At 39.9% G+C, this 24,171-nt stretch overlaps 1 long non-coding RNA gene across 2 annotated transcripts in view; it reads left to right on the forward strand.

Annotated features, from left to right (window-relative positions):
* The window catches only part of LOC103171170, a 387,560-nt gene extending 364,590 nt beyond the window's left edge, over window positions 1-22,970 (forward strand). For both annotated transcript variants that reach the window (XR_003766031.2, XR_003766030.2), the window contains exons 2-4: window positions 18,805-19,011; window positions 21,337-21,419; window positions 22,888-22,970. This is a non-coding gene — a long non-coding RNA (uncharacterized LOC103171170). The remainder of the gene's footprint in view (window positions 1-18,804; window positions 19,012-21,336; window positions 21,420-22,887) is intronic.
* The last annotated feature ends 1,201 nt before the right edge of the window (window positions 22,971-24,171 follow it).

The following is a 24,171-nucleotide window of genomic DNA, read 5'->3' on the forward strand; positions in this document are numbered from 1 at the left end:
TTTCAAATTCACATAGTGGAAGAGGTAAGGTGTGTTGATGTAGAGATCAGTGAGCTTAGAGAAAAGTAACTGGGTTCTTGTTTCCCATTCTCTGTGCTTCACAGGCTTTTGGAAGAACAAGGAAGCAGTGTGGCCTAGTATAAATAGCATGGGCCTTGGAGTCAGAGGACTTGGGTTCAAATCCCAGCTCTGCCACTTGTCTGCTGTGTGACCGTATGCAAGTCACTTTGTTTCTCTGTGCCTTAGTTTCCTCATGTATGAATTGGGCATTAAATCCTACTCCATCCTATTTGGGGTGCAAATCCCTTGTGGATAAGGACTATATTTAACCCCATTATCTTCTATCTACCGCAGCACTTAATAGTGCTTAACATATAATAAGGGCTTAATGAATACCGTTACAAAAAGAGACAAAGACAAGCAGTGTAGTCAAATGGATAGAGCCTTGTACTAGGAGTCAGAAGGACCTGGGTTCTAATCCTGACTTCATGATGGGTCTGCTCTGTGACCTTGGGTAAATCATTTAACTTCCCCGTGTTTCAGTTTCCTTATATGTAAAATGGGAATTAAGACTGTAAGCCTCATGCCAACAGAGACTATGCCCAACCTGTTTATTATAATGATAATAGTATTTGTTAGTGCTTAGAACAGAAAGCACTGTTCTAAGTGCTGGGAGGGGGACAAGGTGATCAGGTTGTCCCATGTGGGGCTCACAGTCTTAATCCCCATTTTTACAGATGAGGGAACTGAGGCACAGAGAAATTAAGTGACTTGCCCAAAGTCACACAGCTGACAAACCGCAGAGCCGGGATAAGATCCCATGACCTCTGACTTCCAAGCCCGGGCTTTTTCCACTCAGCCACACTGTTTATCTTTTATCTACCCCAACACTTAGTATAGTGCTTAGCACCTAGTGAGCACTTTATGAATATGATTTCAAAAAAGGATCACGGATCCATCTGACCCCAACTCTGTTTAATCCCCAGTTTCCACTGGTGACACTCGACCCCTGCTTCGAAATGATGATCTAACTGTCCTTAGTCCCTCAGTCACCTAGAACAATTTGTGGTAGGGAAAAGTGCTGTGAGTACTTAAAAAGCAAATTTTCAAAGACAACAAGGATGTGCATAGCTCTTAGCCAGGGCAAGGCACTTGGTTTGCATGGCCAGCCTCGTTGTCTAAAAAATAAAGGTCAGAAGCAGCATGGCATAATGGAGAGAGCACGGGCCTGGGAGTCAGAAGGTCATGGGTTCAAATCTCCACTCCACCACTTGTCAGCTGTGTGACCGTGGGCAAGTCACTTCACTTCTCTGGGCCTCAGTTACCTCATCTGTAAAATGGAAATTGAGACTGTGAACCCCACATGGGACAGGGACTGTATACAACCCGATTTGCTTATACAGTGCACATAGTAAGTGCTTAACAAATACCAATATTATTATTATTGCAAGGGTCATCAGAACATCTAAATATGGCTGTCTGGCAGCCTGGAGATGCCTGTTCTCTTCCTGAATATTCATTACCGGTGGCAAAACGTGGGTACATTATTAAGATTAATGTCAAACCAAAATCACTTTGTGTATAAAGAGTTCCATAAGCAGTATAATCAGCAGAAAATGATGAAAACATAATCACAAAAAATAGAGTCCAGCTCCAAAAAAATCTGACATTGCTGACAAGCAAGCTGAATTAAACATAATTTCTCCCTGAAAGAGATTTGCTTGCAGACAGATCAAAACTGAACAGCAGAGATGTTACCTCCTCCCTTGAGCAATATCATTGTCTTGCGATGCCCGATAATAATGGACTTCCACTACAATTGCAGATATGAGAACTTATAAATTCTCCTTTTCTGTCCTGGAAGGACAGAAATGCGTGTCTAATAGCTTATGATAGTGGTCTCTAGCCACTAGAGAAAACTAGCCACTCAGAATGATCTTTAACCAATAGTGAGAAGTAGTCACACAGAGTGGTCACGAGGCGTTAGAACTAGCCACTCTGAGTGGTCACTAGCCATTCCAGAGAATAGGCACTCATAGTAGTCACTAACCACTATAATGAGCCATCCAGAATGGCCACTAAACATTAAAGAAAATTAACCTCCTAGAGCAGCCACTAGCCAATAGAACTGTCCACCTCGTGTGGTCATTAAACACTAGAGAGAACTAGACATCCAGTATAATAATAATAATTGTGGTATTTGTTAAATGTTTACTACATGCCTAGCACTGTTCTAAGCGCTGAGGTAGATACAAGTTAGGTTGGACACAGTCTTTGTCCCACATGGGGTTCCCACTCTCAATCCCCATTTTACAGATGAGGTAACTGAGGCCCAGAGAAGTAAAGTGACTTTCCCAAGGTCATATAGCAGACATGTGGTGGAGCCAGCTTTAGAAGCCAGGACCTTCTGACTCCCAGGCCCATGGTCTTGTCACTAGAGCTTGGTTCTTGTCAAAACGATATTTGTAAAGCACTTATTAAGAGTCGGAGTCCCATGTGGGACAGGGACTGGGTTCAACCCGATTAACCCTAGTGCTTAGAACAGTTCTTGGCATATAGTGTTTAACAAGTACCATCATTATAATTATCATTATTAGTATTATGATGTCCACCGTACTAAGTGCTGGGGTAGATACTAGTTAATTATTCATATTTATTGAGCACTTACAGTTGGCAGAGCACTGTACTGACCATTTGAGAAATTTGAATGTAACAGAGTTGGTAGAGACATTACCTGGCCACAACACATTTACAAGCAGTGTGGCTTAATAATCATAATCATAATAATAATGATGATAGTATTTGTTAAGCACGTACTATATGCTAAGCGCTGGGGTAGATACAAGGTAATCAGGTTGTCCCACGTGGGGCTCACAGACTTAATCCCCATTTTACAGTTGAGGGAACTGAGGCACAGAGAAGTGAAGTGATTTTCCCAAAGGCACACAGCTGATAAATGGCAGAGCAAGGATTAGCACCCACAACCCCCAACTCCCAAAGTCATGCTCTTTCCACTAAGCCATGGTGCTTCTCTGAATGGATAGAGCACAGGCCTGGGAGTTCATTCATTCTTTCATTCAATGCTGTTTATTGAGTCCTTACTGTGTGCAGAGCACTGTACAAAATGCTTGAAATGTACAATTTGATAACAGATAGAAACAATCCCTGCCCAACGACGGGCTCACAGTCTAAAAGGGGGAGATAGAAAGCAAAACAAAACAAGTTCTAAGTTCTTCAGGAGTTCAGATTCCGGCTCCACCACACATCTGCTGTGGACAAGTCACTTCACATCTCTGAGCCTCAGTTTCTTCATCTGCAAAATGGGGATTAAGATTGTGACCCCCATGTGGGACCAGGATGGTGTCTAACCTGATTATTTTGTATCTATCTCAGCACTTAAAACAGTGCTTGGTACATAGTCAGTGCTTAACAAGTACCATAACCATTATTATTATTATTATTGTCTAGATCATAACAATGTCCTAGTGAAACTGCTTCTAAACCCAGAATGTTCTGTTACAATCTCCAGAATAAACGTGACTATTCCAATCCTCTCCAGGCCTGATCCCATGCTGAGAACCTGTTCCACCCTTCACCACTATCAGCATCATCGTCATCATCCATCGAGAGGTAGTGTGGCTTGGTGGATAGAACTCGGGCCTGGGCGTCAGAAGGACCTGGGTTCTAATTCCGGCTCTGCCACTTGGCTGCTGTGTAACCTTGGGCAAGTCTATTCACTTCTCTGCACCTCAGTTCCCCTCATCTATAAGATGGGAATTAAGACTGTGAGCCCCATGTGGGACATGGACTGTGTCCAGCCGGATTACCTTATATCTACCCCAGTGCTTAGAACAGCCCCTATTATATAGTAAGCGCTTGACAAGTAACGTTAATAAAATAGTAGTTTTAAGTACTTATTGTGTGCAGAGCAATGTACTAAGCACTTGGGAGAGTATGCTATAACAGAGCTGGTCGATGTATTCCCTGCCCGCAGTGAGCCATTAGTCTTGTCATTCATGCGTTCAATCGTATTTATTGAGCGCTTACTGTGTGCAGAGCACTGTACTAAGTGCTTGGAATGTACAATTCAGCAACAGTTGCCATGCAGACTCCATCCTTAAAACTTCACTGGGCATCCCCTCCCTTCCACTGCCAAGACCAGCCAAACATGCCCCCTCTGTCGTGACGAGGTCTCAGGTCTGAAACCATGCCAGGATTCTATGAGTGTTTCTCCCTTTTTACGGTATATGTTGATAGTTTACTATGTGCCTGGTAGATAAAAGATAATTAGGAGGGACACAGTCAATGTCCCACTCGGGACTCACAGTCTTAATCCAACAGTGCTCGGCACATAGTAAGCACTTAACAAATACCAACATTATTATATTTGTACAAATGAGGTTAACTGAGGCACAGATAAATTGAGTGACTTGCCCTAAATCACACAGCAGATTAGTGATGGAGCTGGTATTGCAACCCAGGTCCCTCTGACTCCTAGGCCTGTGCTCTATCCACTAGGCCATGTTGATTGACCCTGGCTTTTTTCAGCTGATGTTTTCTCCCCTACCACTCTCTCCCAAGATAGCCTTCCCTTTTTTAGTATTTATTCCCCCAGACTCATGGAGAACATGTTTTCAAACTCCTCTTTTGATGACAGTCTTGGGTATGTTGAAAATTCACAATAAATGCAATCCAAGCTATTACCCAAGTAGGGATAGGAAGCTAAATAGCAATGGTCTAATCTCACTCAGCAAATGGGCCAACCATCAGCTTTTAATTATCAATAACACTGTTGCAAACTGAAGATGATACCTCTGTGTATTAGGAAAAGCATGTTGCCTTTATCTCAGAAAATAATAAAGAGATAGATGACAGTGATACAATCATAATCCTGTTCTTATTTTAATAGGTGTGCTGCCCATGCGAGAATTTCATTTTGTTTTAAAAAAATACATTTCAATGAATAATGTTTTTTCTTTGTTAAACACTACCCGCCAAGCACTCTGTTAAGCACTGGAGTAAATACAGCCAGGATTTTACATGGCATTCAGAGTCCAAGGAGGGAGAATAAGGATTTAATCCCCATTTGACAGAAACTGAGGCACAAATATTGAGTAACTTGCCAAGGTCACGTAGCAGGCAAGTAGTAGAGCTGGGATTAGAATTGAGGCCTCTGACTCCTGGACCAGTGATTTTTCCACTATGCCATGCTGCTTGTTGATTTTCCAAAGGTGGAGAATGTGTACAGGATATCAATATTTCAATATTTAATGTTTGCTTATATCACATTTGTAATGTATCCAAACACTTTACTTGGATTGTGAGCTGCAAATGGGACAGTTAAACATGACTGTGTATTGGCCCCATTGTTTAGCTCAGTGCTGGGCAAATAGCAAGCACTTGACAAGTACCACAGTTATCATCATTATCATTATGGACTTCAAACATTATTATTTTGCCTAAAAAATGGATGTCGTTTGTATCAATTATAACCATACCTGCAATGTAAGAGGACTCGAGGGAGATTTAATGTATTATGAATATAGTCTTGCATGTTTAAAAGACAGATTGAAGTGTATTTTCTTCCTTACTCTGGAGTATTATAATTAAAAATAAGCTTCACTAATCAAAATCAACAGATGAAGTTTATTTTCTTCCTTATTACAAAGTATTATAATTAAAAATAAGCTTCAGTAATCAAAATTAACAGATGACAATTTGCAATGTTTCATCCTTGAAAATCATGTTGTTGTTTTAATCATTACTTAATCATGCTACCTGGTTCTTCTCACCAGACATTTTAAAATGCATTTTTTTTTCTAGCCGTGGCCTTGCTCTTATCAGAGTTGCAGGACTTAATAACCCTCAGGGAAATATCCAAAATGACCCTCCATGGGTGGGAATCCAGCAAACATCTCCTCTTTAATTGGCCCGCCCCCCGCCCATTGAGTACTATATTAAGCCCGTCATCAACAATGATATCTATTAAGTGCTTACCATGTGCACAGTGCTGTAATAAGCACTTCATAGAGTACAGTATAACAGAGTTAGTAGACATGTTCCCTGCCCCAAATGAGCTTACAGTCTAGAGAATAAGGTTAAGGTTTCTGAAGTTTCATGGGAATCACTGAGATATTGAACCTGTTCCTTCCAGGGAAAAATGTCTCGATTGCTCACTTTGGAAGAAGCTTTCATTTGTTTTGGGGTATATGTGCTAACTGTTAGGGAACATAGGTCAGTAGCCTTCTACAGGTGAATTCGCTAATGTCAAGATAATTTGTTTTCACCCCCATGGCATTCCTCATAGGTGGCAGCAAGAGCAGAGCTATCAAAACTTACCTTTTCTAGTGTTCAGGAAAAATCATTCCCTTCTATTCCCTAATCCCCTAGAATGTGCTTTACTTGTCTGTTTATTCTCTTTCTTGCTCTCTCTCTATCTCCTTCTTGCTCTGTACCTCTGTACAAAAATTTGGTTAAACCAAATTTCTCTGTACCTCTCTGTCTACCTCTCTCCCTCAAATTGTGTCTCAAACTCTTTTTCTGTCTCTCATTTTCTTTCTTTTTTCTCTGCATCTTCCTCTCCCTCAGTTTCTATTTCTCGCTGTCTTTCTCATGCCCTGTCTCTGTATCCCTCTTTCTTTTCATTTTTCTTTTTCTCTCTGTACTTTTCTGTCTCTATCTTTCTCTCCATCCTTGATTTCTGTCTCTCTCATATTCTCTGTCTCTGTACCTCTCTGTCTCTCTTTCTCTGTGCCTCTCTGGATCTCTCCTCTCTCGATTTCTATTTCTGTCTCATTCATGCTGTCCATCTCTCTCTGTCTCTCTGATCAGACCCATAGGTTCACCTCTTGTTATGGTCTTTGGTTATATGTTTATTTCTCTGTCCCTGAATACATCTTTGGGTTTAGCCATTGCTGGATCTCTGAGTCCCTGATTTTATCTGTGTGTTTCCAGCTTGGTTGCTCTTTCTCCCAGGGTCATAGAACAAATTGGACACTCACTGAGTTCAATGCACTTAACTAACCTCTAACTAAGAGGTTAGAAAAGGACAACCAAATCACAGGACACATTCCCTGCTTACAATGGGTTTATACTCTAATGGAGGGAGATAGACACAAATGCATTTCCAGGCCCTTATTGAATGTTTTTTTCTTCACTCTCTCAACCCAGAAGGCCAACTTTCTGGGTTCCAATCAACTGCGGAGGTCCTGAAACCCCACTCAGGCTCTCCAAAATCAGCAATTTCTTCTCTACTTACTGGCTGGACTGTAGTGGTTCTAGCTTCTTGCAAACCTCACACTCAAAATTTAAAATTATCTTCCACATTTGAGTAGCCAGAATTGAAGTAGTAATAGTATTTAAGTGCTTATTGTGTGCTAAACAATAAGATATAGAAGTAGGATTTAGGCACATCTCTGACCCTCAAAGGATTCACAATATAAGAATGTAAGCAGAGAGAAGAGTCCAGCAACCAACGCATAATGAAACACTGAAACAGTAAAGCATCATGAAAGTCAAGGACTGAATCCCCAAAATGTAAACAAATATCAGTAGGGTGTTGTGGCTAGAGAGGCAAAATTTCAAGATCTTAGTGACTCAGAGTCCAAGGTATACCCACAGACACAGCAGCCTCTACAACAGATTCCAGTCTTCCCAACATTTTGTGGGAGCTTTATCTTTCAACAGCTTTTCTCTTTCCCTCCAGGGTGGAGGAAGTCAGGAAGGGATGGTGTCTCCTTGGTGATGTAGTTGTGCCGGTTCTGTGGGAGGTAGTGAGGTTGGCTGTCTGATGGGAGGAATGCCAAAGGAGCCGAGTTGAATCTTATATTACTGCAGCTGGTTGGTACAGAACATGTCGGGAGCAGGGGCCCAAGTTAGCATGGAGAGAAGACAGTTTGGCTCCCAGTTCTTTGCTTGATCAATCAATTGATCAATCAGTGGTATTTATTGAGCATTTATTGTGTGCACAACACTTTACTAAGCACTTGAGAGATGCAATACAGTAGAGTTGGTAGATAGATTCCCTGCTCACAATGAGCTTACAGTCAAGTAAGGTTCCAATCAGCCGCGGTGATCCCGAAATCCCAATCGGACTCTCCAAAATCAGCAATTTCTTCTCTACTCACTGGAGTGTTTTTTTGTTTGGTTTTTTTTTTATAAAAGACATAAGACTCTGTTATGAATATATTATGGTTCCTCTAGTTCCATAGTCTCTTCAAATAATAATAGAATCCATGGAGGAACTGTATTAGCAAATGTCTTTCTTGAAATTAATCATTGGTTTAAGATGAGGTTGGATCATCTAACATTCCTAGCCTTTCCACTCTGTAGTTGAGCATATAACTTCTCCCTCTAGTAACGCATTATAGACCACTCAAATTCCTCAAATTCACCACCTCCTGAGTGAAGTATTTCCTTGTTAATGTTTTTAAACCCTCATAGGATAAACTCCTTGTGGGCAGAGAATATGTCATTTCTTGATTCTGTACTTTCCAAGCACCTCCTAGAGTGTACCTGACAAAATGGAAGCTTAGTATAGCTCAGTAAATATTACTGCTACTACTGTCAGTCAATCAGTGGTATTTATTGAACATACACTACATGCACATCACTGTATTCATTGCTTGGTAAAGTACTACTAAGGTACCTTTGTTATAAGTCAAGCTTCAAAGGGCATTCCTTTACCCTGGTGTTGTGAAATTTGATGGGCAGCACTTCCTTATAATCCTTATCTACTGTCTTCCTGACTTTGCAAACTTCCATCTTATTTATTTTTATTCCATACCTTTCTCCTCTAACACATCTTAATTCTTCTAGTCATCCTTGTAAGGAAACTGCTCACTTTCCCCCATCACAATGACTTGTTCATTCCAAGCGCTTAGTATAGTGCTCTGCACATAGTAAGCGCTCAATAAATACTATTGAATGAACCTTCTGAGTACCTTCAAGGAAAAGGATCCAAAATATAGTTAGCATAATGGTGGACCTTGGGTCCCAAATGAATCCTTGAAAAATTCCCCCAGTGTCAGTCTGCTGCACTAATAATCTTTCTAAATTTCACTACTCTTCTGCTTGCTTATGTTTAGAAATATCCATTCATTGTTGCAAATCCTCACTGGTTTCCAACTCAAATGAGGGTAAACCAGAGAAGGAAAAACAACAGCTGGAGGAGTGAAGGAAAATCAAAGCAGATGCTTTCAATGTAAATGCTGATTTTAAACAATCCACCCTAAACTCAAACACAGTGAACACACTTATCAACTCCATCTCTCTCTTTTTCAAGTGTCCTTCTTTCTCAATACTCTGATGGTGTTCCTTTCTGGGCATAAGGGTTAAAAATTTAGCAATTCAGAGGTTATTACATTTTAATTCCTCCTCAAGCAGAGGCTAATTTTGAATGGCAAGAGCGGAGGAAGGATCATTTACTTATTCTTTGAAGTTTAAAGAGCTTGGGTACCCACTGCCTCGGGCTTCTATGTTCACATTTATGTAAAAATATAAGAGGTTGAACACCTCTGCTGTACAGCCTGTCACTAGTCCAGCTGAGAATAACTGGGACAGCTTGGCTCCAGTGTTTTTTTTTTTTTTATCTTTTACATGGAGTTCAGAGTAGGGCTATTAAATAAATGTAATTGCAAACTTTTAAAAAAAAGTTTTCATTGAACTTTCAGTGGAATTATGGAATTTATAAAGTGTATTTAGAAGAGGAAAGTTAAATCAGGCCTATTCTCGATGCCTGTGAAGAATAATTCATATGCAATGGGAAACTGAAAAGTTTCTTTTTCTGACAAAAAAAGCAATGATTTATTTTCAACTTCCCATTTCCCTGTCCTTGCCAAAAGCAAAATACTGGATTTATCTACAAAGCTGCTCTGAGTTTCAAGCTAAGTACCTGAGTTACCCCCACATAGGTGAAAGATAAAGGCCAGTGTCTTGAAACTCAGTAGTTGCAAACAAAGAGTGTTCACCAGCTCAGTTTTCTGCAGTAATCAACAAAATGCACAAAGAATAAGAAGGGAAAGTGTCAGTCATGAAGGTAGAAAAGGTTGTCAAACATTCCTCTTCAATTTTCTTCCTTAAAGCATGAGCTCCTTCAGAAAATGGTGCTCCCTATGTATTTGAATGTCAGGTCATTAAAAATAATTTGTAAAAGTCACAGTAGCACTGTACTTTACTAGGTGTTAAAGTCTATGTTAAAAAAATAAGGATGACCTCAAGACTAGGAGAGGCAAAGCATCAATTTTTTTTCATATTAACAAACAAATGCAATATTAGTAAGATAGGAGTGCATCATTAGTTAACTGAGGAGAGTTTCCGAGAGGAGAATTACACCCTAATATATTCAAATTTACAAGAGGTTCAGTGGAGTATTAAGGACATCATAATTAAGGCATAGATCAGGCACATATTATAAAATGATAATAATAATAATAGCAAGTGATTTTTAAGTTTACTTTATGTTGAACACTCTACTAAGCACTAAGAGTAGGTAGGTGAGGGAGGTCTGGTAGGAATCTGAAGGCTGGAGAGAGTATTTCAGTGCTGGTGACTTATATAGTCTGTCAGTGTACTGTGATCTCAGAGTGACCTCTAGGAAGGGGTATTCTTACCTATACTCAGAAAATTGTGAAGCTTCCAGTCACAAATCAATCAGTGCATATTCATTGAGCACACTGTTTTAAGAGTACTGTACTAACCCTTGGGGTGGGGATAAGAGCTCAATTTTGGCTTTCAGGTATATATGCTCTAATTGTATGGGCTTTTTTTAATTATCCAAATCATTTAATCATTTAATGGTATTTAGTGTGTGCCCACTTTATGCAGAGCACCGAACTAAGCACTTGGGGGAGTACAATATAGTAGAGTTGTTAGACATCATATAGGCCTCAAAGAGTTTACAGAGTAAAGGGGGAGACCGATATTAAAATAAATAGACAGGGAAGGAGCAGACTGTTACTAAGAAAGTGAAAGCTCCAAGGAGAATCAAGGCCATTAGATTGTTTTTTCAGGGAGTCATTGGTAATCAGTTTCCCTAGCCTAGCTGTAACAAAGAAGTGAACTGGAGGCATTGTAGAATTTCTACCAAGAGGGTGTAGGACCTCTTCCATTTCCTTGGGACACTGCTCAGCTTGGTGCTCAAAATAGGGGTTTAGAGGCTATGGTAGAGCTGGAGCTCCTCGCTTTTGAGTGTGTCCCCCAGGTAGACTCCATTCTTTTGCAAAAGACCAGGCATCATTTGGGTACCCCAAGGGCAGTCGATGTCTCGAGTGATAATGTTAACTGTGGTACTTGCATTGTACTTACTGTGTGCCAAGCACTGAGGTATATATGTGTAAAGTACCCTCATCTTTTATCTACCCCTATGCTTAGTAAAGTGCTTGGACTTACCAAATACAACCATTATCATCACATAATATAATTTCATGGGGCTCACAGTGTAAGGGGAAGGAGAACTATTTTTTAATCCGCATTTTACAGACGATGAAAACTAAGGGACAAAAAAATTGGGAGTCAGGAGAAGTCTGGGAGTGAGACGGATCAGGGTTATAATCCTGGCTCTGCCACTTGTCTGCTGTATGACCTTGGATGAGTCGCTTAACTTCTCTGTGCCTCAGTTAATTCACCTGTAAAATGGGAGTTCCCACTGTGAGTTAGTCAATAATATTTATTGAGCATTTACTGTGTGCAGAGCACTGTACTGAGCGCTTCGAAGAGTACAATATAACAGCCACGTTTCCTTCCCACAACAAGCTTACAATTTAAGGTTGAGCTTACACTCTACAGTCTGGGAGCCCCTTGTGGGACATGGACTGTGTCCAACCCAATTGACTTGTTATCTAGCCCAGAGCTTACCACAGTGCCTTCCTCATAATAAGTTTTTAACCATTGCCATAAAAAAACTGAAAATAGAAATAAAAAGAGTTAACAGATTAGCCCAAGGTCACCCAGAAGGCAAATGGGGGAGAAAATAGGTTTAGAATCCAAGTTCCCAGGTTTAGAAAGACACATGTCCTTTCTATTAGGCCACTCTGCTTCTTTACTTTTTTATAAAAATAAGTCATTATCAGCTGGTAGTTAGCACAACATTCATTCATGTGGCTGCCACAAACAACCCAGTATTTAGGGGTCCCATGGCTAGGCCTTGGGGAACACTAACACCAAGTAACCACTTTTTGAAAGAGAAGAAATTGGAAGAGGCAGGCAGAGCTTTTTTAAGATGTGGTTTTGTGTGGGTATAGGTATGTGAGAAGGGGTTTGGGGTAGAAACGGAATTGAAGCAAGGATAAAGGCTGAGAACTAGAGTTGGTTTCCCAAGAGAAAGAGAGAGAGAGAGAGAGGAGGGAGTGAAAAAGAGGGGGGAGGGAGAGAGAAAGAGTTACCAAGGGAGACAAACAGCAACCCAGAAAAGATAATAATGCATCATCTAGAAATATGCTTCAACAATTGAATAACCTCTGTCCATTTATTTTGGACCACATCTTTTATGACCCAGCTAGATCCTGGGTTGTGAAGTTTGATGACTTTGCACAGCCAATCCCTCTAACTCAATTTCCAGCCCTCTCTTCAAGGGGCTCCTTCAAAATTTGTAATTATTGATTATATTTGAATGTATCTTTGTTGATTACATACCCATTCCCATATTTTTAGTTTGTAAAGTCCTCCAGGGCAGGGACAGAGTCAAATTTGTTATGCGTATGCCTATATCCCAGATACAGTGTTTTTCACCTTGTGCACAAACAAGAAATATTTGTTGATAATAATGAAAAAAACTCTTTTTATCCTTTCAGAAACCTCTAGTTCCATGATGTAACAATTTACAGAGAAGGATAATTAATTTTGATGATTGACAGTCAACATATTGAATCTCTACTATAGACATGTGATGTTTATTAATTATGTCAGTATGCATTTTATGTGCTCACAGTGTCTTGGCTTTGGCTAGATCATAGGTGTTTTTTTTCTTACTTTGGGGATATATTACGTTATGCTGTCTAATTGTCTGGCCACCTGCTGCAACACTGGCTCTGATTATGCAGAGATTTGGTCATTAGTCCATACAGTTATTTCACGCATGAGAATTATCATTTTTAATTTGGCAGCAGTGAACTAGCACCCCAGCATGTGTTCAAAACAACCACCTCAAAAGAGCAATAAAGAGAGTTGACTAAGTTGATTAAGACAATAAAACTATCAGGACTGCTTCGGGGCTAACAAAAACGCTTACACCAACGCTTATACGGTTTATAATTAGGAGTATTTTTTTTCCAGTTGTTTTTTTTTCTAATGACAATACTACAGACCACTAATTCAAGTTGTAAATTAAAATGTACATAAAATGAAAATGCATTACATAGATTTAAGAAATCATCCTTTGGAACTTTAATTATCCAAATATTTCAATGTAAAAGGCAATATGATAAAATACTGATATAAATATGTTCATTTTATCTTAATTTTCAAATTATCACAATTTTTAGGAATGAAAATGTAAATAACTAATCAAAAAGCTTTTGTAAGTGTGATTTTATTTTCCCATTCTAATGTTCTAACCTAAAATTACTATAGGTTTTGGTCAGGTGTACACAGCACAAAGTAAAGAATTAATGAGAGAATTATCCAGTGAGTTCAGGTTGTGAAGAAAGCCATAATAGTTTGAGAATACTATTGCATTTTTTTCATCTATGAAAATGGGTCCTACAGGGTGCCATTTTGCTTATGATTTTTGAGTGCAAATCACTGTGGTTAAGTGTTGCTCTCAGGGATTTGATTATTTCATTTTGATTGTGACTATATCTCTCTCTGCATAGCCCCAGAGCTTCCTCTACATTAGGAAATGGGGTTATTTCCAATTAAGCATTCTATTATCATCATGATTCCACTCAAGCCAACTGATACCTCACTACCCAGTGACAATCTCCTGTGAAAAATTTTTCGGGTTCCCAGATAGTTTCAGTTCTTCATTTGAGAAGTTTACCCTGCTCTGCTTGCAGAGAGTATTTCGGATTCAGTAATGATTGTGACATTTGAAAGCACTTATTATGTATCAGGTAGGAATAAAACAATGGGTAAAAAAAAGGTTAATAATGCTGGGCATAATTCCTGTCCCATAAAAGGCTCGCAATCTAAGTGGGAGTGGGAGGAAACTGAGGCACAGGGAAGTTAAGTGCTTTGCCCAAGGTCATAGAGCAGATAAGTGGCAGGGCTGTGACTAGAACCCAGGTCCTCTGACTCCCAGGCTCATGATCTCTTCGCAAGGGCATGCTCCACCTCCCTACCTGCTTTCAATTCCCCAGCTCTTCTCTCAACCGAGAAGAACTCAGTTAAGTTATCAGAGTCGAGGCTGGCTGTGATCAGGCAATCAAGGTTGGGGAGAAAGGAAGGGGTCCTCAATGATTGTCAAATATCGATAATAAGCTAATTCTCAGAATGATCAGGAGAATTATGAAAGGAAGGACACTCCTCAGACAACAGCCTGATATCTTCTAACCCATCCTTCTTGAGATGAATGCTGCTACTTTATTGTTACAATCAGACAATACTAATTCCCAATTCCATTTCCTTGGGTGGAAAAGAGGTGGGTGATCAAGGTGGCAAGTTTACAATAGGTGCTACATACACAATCTTTCTACTGTGCCCAAATTACTGTAACATTATCCTTCAGTAGAATTCTGAAAATTAAAGGAAAAGTTGACAAATATATTTTCCCCAATTAGCCCTTCACGGTTCAAGATTCACAGGAGAGATAACAGACAATTTTCCACTTTCTTTTTGCTAGTCAGAACTAAACAGATTCTCATAATCAAATGAAATTAGTCACAAATTTAATAATGACATTCAAATAAACTAATGCATTTTTCATAAATCAATTTAGTCAAAAATATATAACTGGATCTCAACACAGGCAAAGGTAGAAGAAGGAGAAAAGGATTTAGTCACGAACTCCCCTGGCCTGACCCACTGTTACAATCTAACAGTGAGAGGGAGATAGTTGATGGACAAGTAAAGGAAAGGGAAATGATAGAAATGCAAAAGAAACATAACAAAGAAAAAGAATGACAAATACAATAAAATAAATAGGAAACTATGCCTAGAGGAGCAGCTTCAAGCTCTCGGCAGATCCAAGTACAACAGTCACAATGAAACAATCATGAAAGCCCTATTCTTCCTAATGTTGTAATCTCCTTGTGATTGGGGAACGTGTGTAACAACTTTGCAGTACTGTACTCTGCTCAGAACTTAGTACAGTGCTATGCACGTACTAAGTCCTTCCATCACCTCAATCTTAACATGTCTAAAACAGAATTTCGTCTCTTCCCACCCACACCTTGTCCTCCCCCTGAGTTTTCCATCACTGTAGATAGCATCACTATCCTTCTTGTCTCACAAGTTCATGACCTTGGTGTTTCCTTGACTCCTTTCTTTCATTCAAATCACATATTCAGCTCATCACTAAATCCTGTCACTCTTGTGTTCGACCTGCATCACAACATCGTTAAAATCTGCCCTTCCTCTCCATCGAAACTGCTACGATGTTAATCCAATCACGGATCCTATCCCAACTAGGTTACTGGATCGGCCTCCTTGCTGACTTCCCTGCCCCCATCTCTCCCAACTCCATCCATACTTCATTTTTCTACAAAAAAGTTCAGGCTATGTTTTCCCACTCCTTAACAGTGGTTGCCCATCCAGCTCTGCATCAAACAGAAACTCCCCACCATTGGCTTTTGAAGAACTCAGTCACCTTGCCCCCTCCTACCTCACATCGCTACTCTCCTACTCCAACCCAGCCCACATACTTTGCTCCTCTAATGTTAACCTTCTCCCTGTACCTCAGTTCCATCTACCTTGCCACCAACCTCTAGCCCACATCCTGCCCCTGGCCTGGAATGCTCTCCCTCCTCATAACCAACAATGACTCTCCCCCACCTCAAAATCTTATCGAAGGCACATCTCCTCCAAGAGGCCTTCCCTAACTGAGCCATAATTTCCTTCTGTGTCACCCTGACTTGCTCTTTTAATTCATCCACCCTGCCCAGCCCCACAGCACTTATGTAGTTATCTGTAGTTTATTCGTTTATATTAATATCTGTTTCCCCCTCTAGACTGAGCTTGCTTTGAGCAGGGAATATGTCTATTATATTCTACTCTCCCAAGCACTTAGTAAGGTGCTCTGCCCACAGGAAGCACTCAGTAATAATGATTGGCTAAGGGCTCAATAGTTACCACTGATTGATTGTGGAAGCCATGTGCTGCTGTTGTTTAAATCCTTTCTTGTCCTACTAGGGTATAACAGGTGGACAGATCCCCTAGGATGGGGCAGTTGGATTGTGGTGAGAGTTTTTGGTAGTGTTGCTTCAAAGTTCTATGGGCTTCCGAACATATACTTTGCAGTGTATTCCTTCTATTGGGCTGGGGAAAAGGCTGATCGGAGCTGTGTAGGGTTGGGTCGTCTCTGACGTGAATCTCATTATGGTCACTTTTTAAATGAGAAAAGTAAAAATGGCTTCCATTTAAAAGTAATAATAATAATAATAATTATGGTACCTGTTAAGTACTTACTATGTGCCAAGCACTGTTCTAAGCACTGGGCTAGATAAACGTTAGGTTGGACACAGTCCCTGTCTCACATAGGTTCCACACTCTTACTCCCTATTTTACGGATGAGGCAAACGTGGCCCAGAGAAGTGAAGTGACTTGCCCAAGGTCACATAGCAGACATTTGGTGGAGCCGGGTTTAGAACCCATGTCCTTCTGACTCCTAGTCCATTCTCCATTCGCTAAGCCATGCTGCTTTTATTAATAATAATCATAATGATAATGGTGGTATTTGATAAGCACTTACTATTTGCAAAGCACTGTTCTAAGGGCTGGGGGAATACAAGGTAATCAGGTTGTCCCACATGGTGCTCACAATTTAAATCCCCACTGTACAGATGAGGTAACTGAGTCAGAGAGAAGTTAAGTGACTTGCCCAAAGTCACACAGCTTGCAAGTGGCAGAGTCGGGATTAGAACCCATGACATCTGACTCCCAAACCCAGGCTCTTTCCATTGAGCCATGCTGCTTTTGAAAGAAATATATTGTATTTGGCGCTGAATATTATACCTAGATTTATTTAATTATTGATAACAATGAGATTTGTTCAGTACTTTCTATGTGCCAAGCCCGGGGTAAATGCAATATAATCAGACAGTCTCTGTCCCACATAGGGCTCAGACACTAAAGGGAGGAAGGACAGAAAACTTATTTCCATTTTTACAGATGAGGATATGGAAGTATAGAGTATTTAAATGACTTACCCAAGGCCACACAACAAAGCTAAGATTAGAACTCAGTTCTCCTGACTCTCAGGTCTGTGACCTTTCCCCTAATCCTGGCCATGCTGCTTCTTGTTTTGTATCTTAAATCTTATATCACAGCCTTGTCTAAATAATGCAATTTCGACTTAGAATTAAGCTAGCGTTCATTTTTTTGTACCAATCTAAATCAGTTAAAAATTCACATTCGATATTATAATTTAATTTATGATTAATCCCTGCATCCTGTATTGTGAGAACAAATGGAAAAGTGCTAACTGACCAAGGCTGCATCATGAAAGGAATTAGAATTTTGGCAGGAACTCAGAGTTGTTGATTCTCCGCACTCTGCCTTGTTAGTTGGATTGGAAGGCATCCAAAGGATGGATCAATATCTCCCATTGGGGTTATCGAAGTCACTTACAGTGCCTCTTTCCTATACAGCTAAAATGAGTTTTTCATAATACAATTCAAAAAAAGTCCAAATAATGTGACCAGTGAATGGAATAATGACTTAGATTTATGACACGGTTACTTTTAAGGGGAAATTCCATCACTGGGCTTTGTTGTTATGTATTTTTATGTGCTGTAATGCTTCTCCATATTTTCTAACATGAACAAGTCAAGAGATGGTTTTGGGTTGTTGGCTAAAAGACAAACGCTAAAGGACAACCTACATTTGGTATTAGACCCTTGGGTGGTTACTATAGCCAGTAAGGTATTTCATAGAATTAATATTGGATAAAACTTAATATTCTAAATTTATTCTGTATTGTAGCATGTCTTTTCATTTTGCTCATTGATCTTTCACATTATTTTGACTTTGAAGACTTCTAGGCTGAACCCAGCATGCTGTGTAAGATTATATGCTCTTAACTTCCAAAGTTTTTATTAGGATAAACTCTATGTTGGCAGACTCAAACCATATATGCAGTTTTCCTAAATGAGAATGTCTTGTATAGCCTCCCACTATTAAATACTAGCTAAAAGTTAGGATACTATCATATGCATAATTTGGATTTGTCCATTTTCCATGTCTTTTCCTAGATGTGTGCCAGAAGGCTACAGGGCTTGGGGCTCTGTGCAATGAAATTTCCTTCCATTCTTTCTTTCTTTTAACAAATGAGGTACTAAGGTAACTGACTTGTAAAAATTATGTAAGACAAACTACTTAAATCTGACCTTTCCCCCTTTTCCAGAAATCTCACCTACCCCTTCTCTATTATTCTCTATTATTGCCTTCTGCTATTCCAGGAAGGAATGTTTTTGCATGTTGTATTTATTAGTAACAATTGCTACGTATTTTTAAAGCTACACAAACATGCAACTAAATACAGCTTTAGATTACTTAACTGAGAAAATGGATTTCTCATCACTGGAGCATTCAGTGAATTTGAAATGGAATTTTTTTTTTTTTTAATGTTTTAAAGGGTTTTAGTTAACCCCGAATCACATTGGAATCCAGACCATTCTTGAACTCTGTGTCTTTACTATCCATTTTATTTAGACAATTTCCATGCCAGATGAATGTGACTGCAAGAAAGACCTGATCTTTGCTGGAAGCAAGCATCCTCTTTTTCACACTCAGCTTCTTTAGATGTCAGCTTGAACTGTGGGACACCTTTGAAATATCGGCGACTCTCAGTGAAATTGCCGTCAAACTCATAGAAATTTCTGTTTAACAGGGGAAAAACCGCTTCTCAGGGGCACATAGGTGAGTTTAAGTGAAAATTTAGCTTCTTTTTTGTTTTGATGTGATGGTTCCTCTTGAGCTCCCTAGAGTGATTTTTACTGAACAGGGGCCAATTCAAAGGCTACACTCAGCAGAAGCAGGAGCTCCCGCTGAAGCTTTAACTGAATATGAAATACTAGTATAAAACTTTCATTGTATGAGCTGCATTGCTGGGAAATTTGCCTAATGGTTAGCAGTAGAATATGGAACCTTATTCAGGTTGCTCAGTAGACTGTAAAATTTTAGAATCATCCTAGCATCTCTCTCTCTCTCTCTATATATGTATATGTATACACACACACACACATATCAGGTTTTCTGGTGGCATTTAAAACAATCGATTAGCTCCTAGGTAGAAGGAGGAAAATATAGAAAAGGGAGGTAAGGTCTTGTATTTTTTTTTCTAAATTATTGAAAGTTCTCAGGAATTTGCTGAAGCTGAAGAAATAGATTTACTTTCTTTACCAGTTATTGACCTGAGCTAAGTAGCCAAGGGGAATTAATCAAAGTAAGCCATTAGCCACTCAATTATATTTATTGAGTCTTATTATCTGTAGTTCACTGTAATTATTTATGGTATTTAAGCGTTCACTATGTGCTGAGCACTCTTCTAAGCTCTGGGGGAGATACAGGGTAATCAGATTGTCCCACGTGGAGCTCACACTTTTTAATCCCCATTTTTACAGGTGAGGTCACTGAGGCACAGAGAAGTTAAGTGACTTGCCCAAGGTCACACAGCAGACTAGTGGCGGAGCTGGGATTAGAACCCACGACCTCTGACTCCCAAGCCTGGTCTCTTTCCACTAAGCCACGCTGCTTCTTCACTGTACCAATCGCTGGGGAGAGTACAATACAATAATAAACAGTCATGTTTCCTGTCCACAACGAGCTTGAGTCTAGAGGGAGAGACAGACATTAATATAAAATATTACAGATGACGATTATAGTAATCTAGTCAGCATATGATGGGGCCTTGATCTGGGATGTTGGTATTAAAGGTGGAGAAGAAGGGATGGATCTGGCAAATATTTTTAAGGAAGCAACGTCAGGATGAAGAAATTAACTTACTATAGGCGGCAGTAACTGTGGCTAATTGTCCACTAAGATTCAAATGATACCTTGGGAACATTATCCCGCTATTTTTTGAAAGTCTCCTAGTCTAATGTTATAGATGAGGTCAAACTCATACCAGCCCACACTAGCCCTTTCCAAGCCTATATTTCTCACTTACATGGAGTCATTAAAAATCAAGAAAATGGTCATTTTCTAATGGCCTATCATAAATTGCCCCCGGCCTCCAGCAAAGAGGTATACTTGATAAACCACAAGATTACCTTGATCAACTGGTGTGAATTAAAATGAGTCACCTCTTTAATTTAGAAAATCATTTTAAGGTTGAAAAATAGCTAACTGTACTGAGGGGAATACACATGGCAAAGAGGGGATGTGAAAAGACATATTTTAGGGGTTACTTCCAGAGACAGTCATTGGAAATTTGGAAAATATTAAACTCAGAGAGTGGAAAGTCTCTTATATGACATTAAAACCTTCTGGCAAGAGCACTGCTCTTGATGGAAAAGCAGAAAGTTGGGACTTTTCTAAAATGTGTTTATGAGGGAATTTCACTAAGTCACCCTCATGATGGGAAATCCAGGTACAGAGTGCCAAATTATGTGTTCTAATGATAAGGAAGCAAAAATAGGATTATAAATCAGAGATGTTGAATGGCAAAGAGGAGTGTCATCTAGATGAAATATAGTTAATTTATAGATTACTTATGGTAATCTTTAAGTACCAAATTATGGTATATTAAAAGCCACAAAGTATATCCTACAATCAAATATCTAACTCAGAAGAAGAGAAGGGGTTTTCTGAATATAGAGTAAGGATAATTGAAGATACGAGTACATAGAGGGGACCAAGGTCCCTGTCTCAAATAACTCTGAAAATTCTAGTCATCCTCGGGTTTGACTTGCAGGTTTTAACCCAGACCCTTTTTTTTTATGCTATTTGCTAAATGCTTACTGTGTACCAGGCATTTTACAATGTGCTGGGCTAGGTACAAGCTAATCAGGGTGCACACAGTCCCTGTCCCACATGGGGCTCACAGCCTTAATCCCCATTTTACAGATGAGGTAATTGAATCACAGAGAAGTCACACAAGTTGCCCAAGATCACACAGCAGGCTAGTGGCAGAGCTGGTATTAGAACCCAGGTCCTCCTGACTCCCAGGCCAGTGCTCTATCCACTAGGCTGTGCTGCTTCAATTTCTAACTTCCAACTTTCATTTCTAACTTCTATTTTCAGGCCCTGACCACCAGCGGCATAACTCTCACCACAGTCTGTCTTGAAGAGGCCTCTGTTCAAGGTTCTGGAAAGTTATAAGGAAGGTAAGAAATGGTGTCCTGAAGCCCCCACTCCCACCCCCAGCTCAAGGGTGTTGCTAGTTTTGCTTGAATGGAGAGGGGAGACAGAAGAAACAGAGGATGTTAGTTCATAGATGATGGAATGCTAGTAAATTGTAATCATAATGTGTGGTGTGATTGATAAAATTATGTATGACCTCCAGTTGCTTTCACATTTTGGTCATGTGAAGATTGTCTCTTCCTTCCACACTCTCAAAGTTTATTACTCTTTTTCTGGTCCATGACAGTCACTCCACTTAGAGTTTTCACTCACCAGTCCGACCCATCTAGTGGTCTAGTGAAAGGAGTATGGACCTGCGAATCGGAGATTTTGGGATTTTACTCTAGGTCTGTTCTTGCCTACTGTGTGACCTTCAGCAAATCATTAAATTTCTCTGTGCCTCAGTTTCCTCATCTGTAAAATAGGGATGAAATATCTGTTCTCCGTCCTACTTAGACTGTGAGAACCAGGGGGACAGACTATTAGCTGTGTTTATTATAATGCTGGGCCCATAGTAATTGCTTAAGAAATACCACCATAATTATCATTAGGTTTGTTTAAAATCCATCATCTAAACACTGATTTGGACTCTACCATCGGTGTCTGTGCTTGAGAAAAAGAGATGACTGAAATTGTACAAGGAATTGATAAAGCTTTGGAAATGCCTGACTTATTCTGTGCATTTATATATACTGAAGAAAAGTGTTTTAGTATTTCCATCACTCCTGATGGAGCTGCCTCCAGTCCCCTCACCCTGATTCATAGAATGTAAGCCCCTTAAAAGCCAGTAACCATGTCTAATTCCCACCTGTGTATTCTTTGGCAGTGCTTAGTAGAATGCTCTGCGCACAGTAATTCCTTAATAAATACTATTACTACTATTATTTCTGCTGCCAACTACTGTCCACAGTTATACTGTGTTGCCTGAGGTTTAGCTACTTTGCATCTTCAAAATGCTTCTTCTTCTTTCTTCCCCACTTTTGGCTCCTCCATTTCAGCTCATCACTGAGCAGCTGTTGGGGGATGCTGGAGCCATCCAGCCTCCTGCAGATCCTACCAGGAGTGGTATTTCTTAAAAGAAAAAGATAAACAAGTAATCTGAGTAACAGTACCTATTTTCCATATCATATATCCAACCCACAGAGGTGATAATATCAAGAAATGTGCCTTGCATGAGTGTACTCCAAAGAATTAATGTTTTCAGGGCAATTGACCATCTTGAGGAAGATTGGTTTTTAATTAAAATTTCAGTTTAGAAGTGAAATATACCCAGGGAATAAAGTGTGTGTGTGTGTGTGTGTGTGTGTGTGTGTGTGTGCGCGTGTGTGAAGTAATCAGGTTTTTTAGATTCTGTAAACAAGGAGACACTTTTTTGTTTCTGATTTTGCATGCATGAGGGTTGAGAAATGACATTCATATCACGGCTTGCTGAAGAATGCTTTATTCCTTTAGGTACCAGGGCTGCAGTGGCCAGGCAAGTGAGGAACCAAAAGGTCTGTTTTTTATCACAAATTAAATTTGTTTTAAGCCTGTTGTGTAATGTAATTACCGTTATTCAAAGATGATTTATTAGATGCTTCGTTCAGGCTCCATCCAGCAAAAGAAAACCTCAGCAACTCATCAGGGTCCTCTAACTACTGCTCAGCGCACTCATGATGCCTCTTATAATTCAATTACGAATGCCTCCAGGAGCCCCGCCATCACATCAGTATGAACTCCCCCAGAATACAATTGCAGAGTGCAGGACTAACTCCAAAAATGGTCAGGATTCCATTGGTTTGTAAAGTAGGAGACTGGCTTCTGAAAGAATTGGAGTTAGACTATTTAAAGGGGAGGTTATTCTACAAATTTTGGAGTTATTCAGTCTTCTCTTTTTTCATTCTGTGTCTAATCCTCAGACTCCTTTTGTACACTTATAAGGAAGTTCCTTAGCCGGTCTTTGTGACCCAGTGAAAAGAGAATGTGGCGGGGAGCTGTGAGATCTGGGTCCTAGGTATTGCTCTGCCCCTTTCCTGCTGTGAGACCTTGACTGAGTCACAGCCTCTCTAGGCCTCATCTGTAAAATGGGGATAAGATACTGGGTCTCCCCTCCTCATAGACTGTGAGCTCTCTGCAGAATGGGAACTGCACCTAAACCGATTATCTTGTACCTAGCCCAGTGTCTGGGCATATAGTAACTGTTTCATAAATACTATTATTATTATGACTATTATTATCATTATTATGTTCATTTCAAAAAGTCTTGGTGACAATAACAGGAGAATCACCGTAGCCTAATAGAAAGGGCACAAGCCTGCAATTCAGAGGATCTGGGTTCTGATATTAGCTCTGTCATTTGTCTGCTGTGTGACCTTGGGTAAGTCATTTAAACACTGTGTGATTCACTTACCTCATCTGTAAAATGGTGATTCCATCTCTATTCTCCATCCAATGAAGACTATGAGACCCCTATTGAACTGAACCCCGTGTGTCTGACCTAATTATATTGCATCTACTCCAGGTTTTAATGTAGTACTTGCCACATACAAAGTCCTTAACCGAGATCAAAATTATTATTAACACCAATCCTTCACTGTGAAGCTAGTGCCCGAAGAAATGCACGGAGAGCATATTTTTATTCACAGTTTAACCATCGTCTTGACTTCTCCCACTCCTCGACAAAGCCATCCCAGAAGTCTGAAGCAGTATGAGAGAAACAGAGTTGAGAGAATGTGTGACCATTTACAGATGTCTAGC

The sequence above is a fragment of the Ornithorhynchus anatinus genome, chromosome 18 (genome assembly GCF_004115215.2).
Source record: "Ornithorhynchus anatinus isolate Pmale09 chromosome 18, mOrnAna1.pri.v4, whole genome shotgun sequence".
Classification (NCBI taxonomy): domain Eukaryota; kingdom Metazoa; phylum Chordata; class Mammalia; order Monotremata; family Ornithorhynchidae; genus Ornithorhynchus; species Ornithorhynchus anatinus.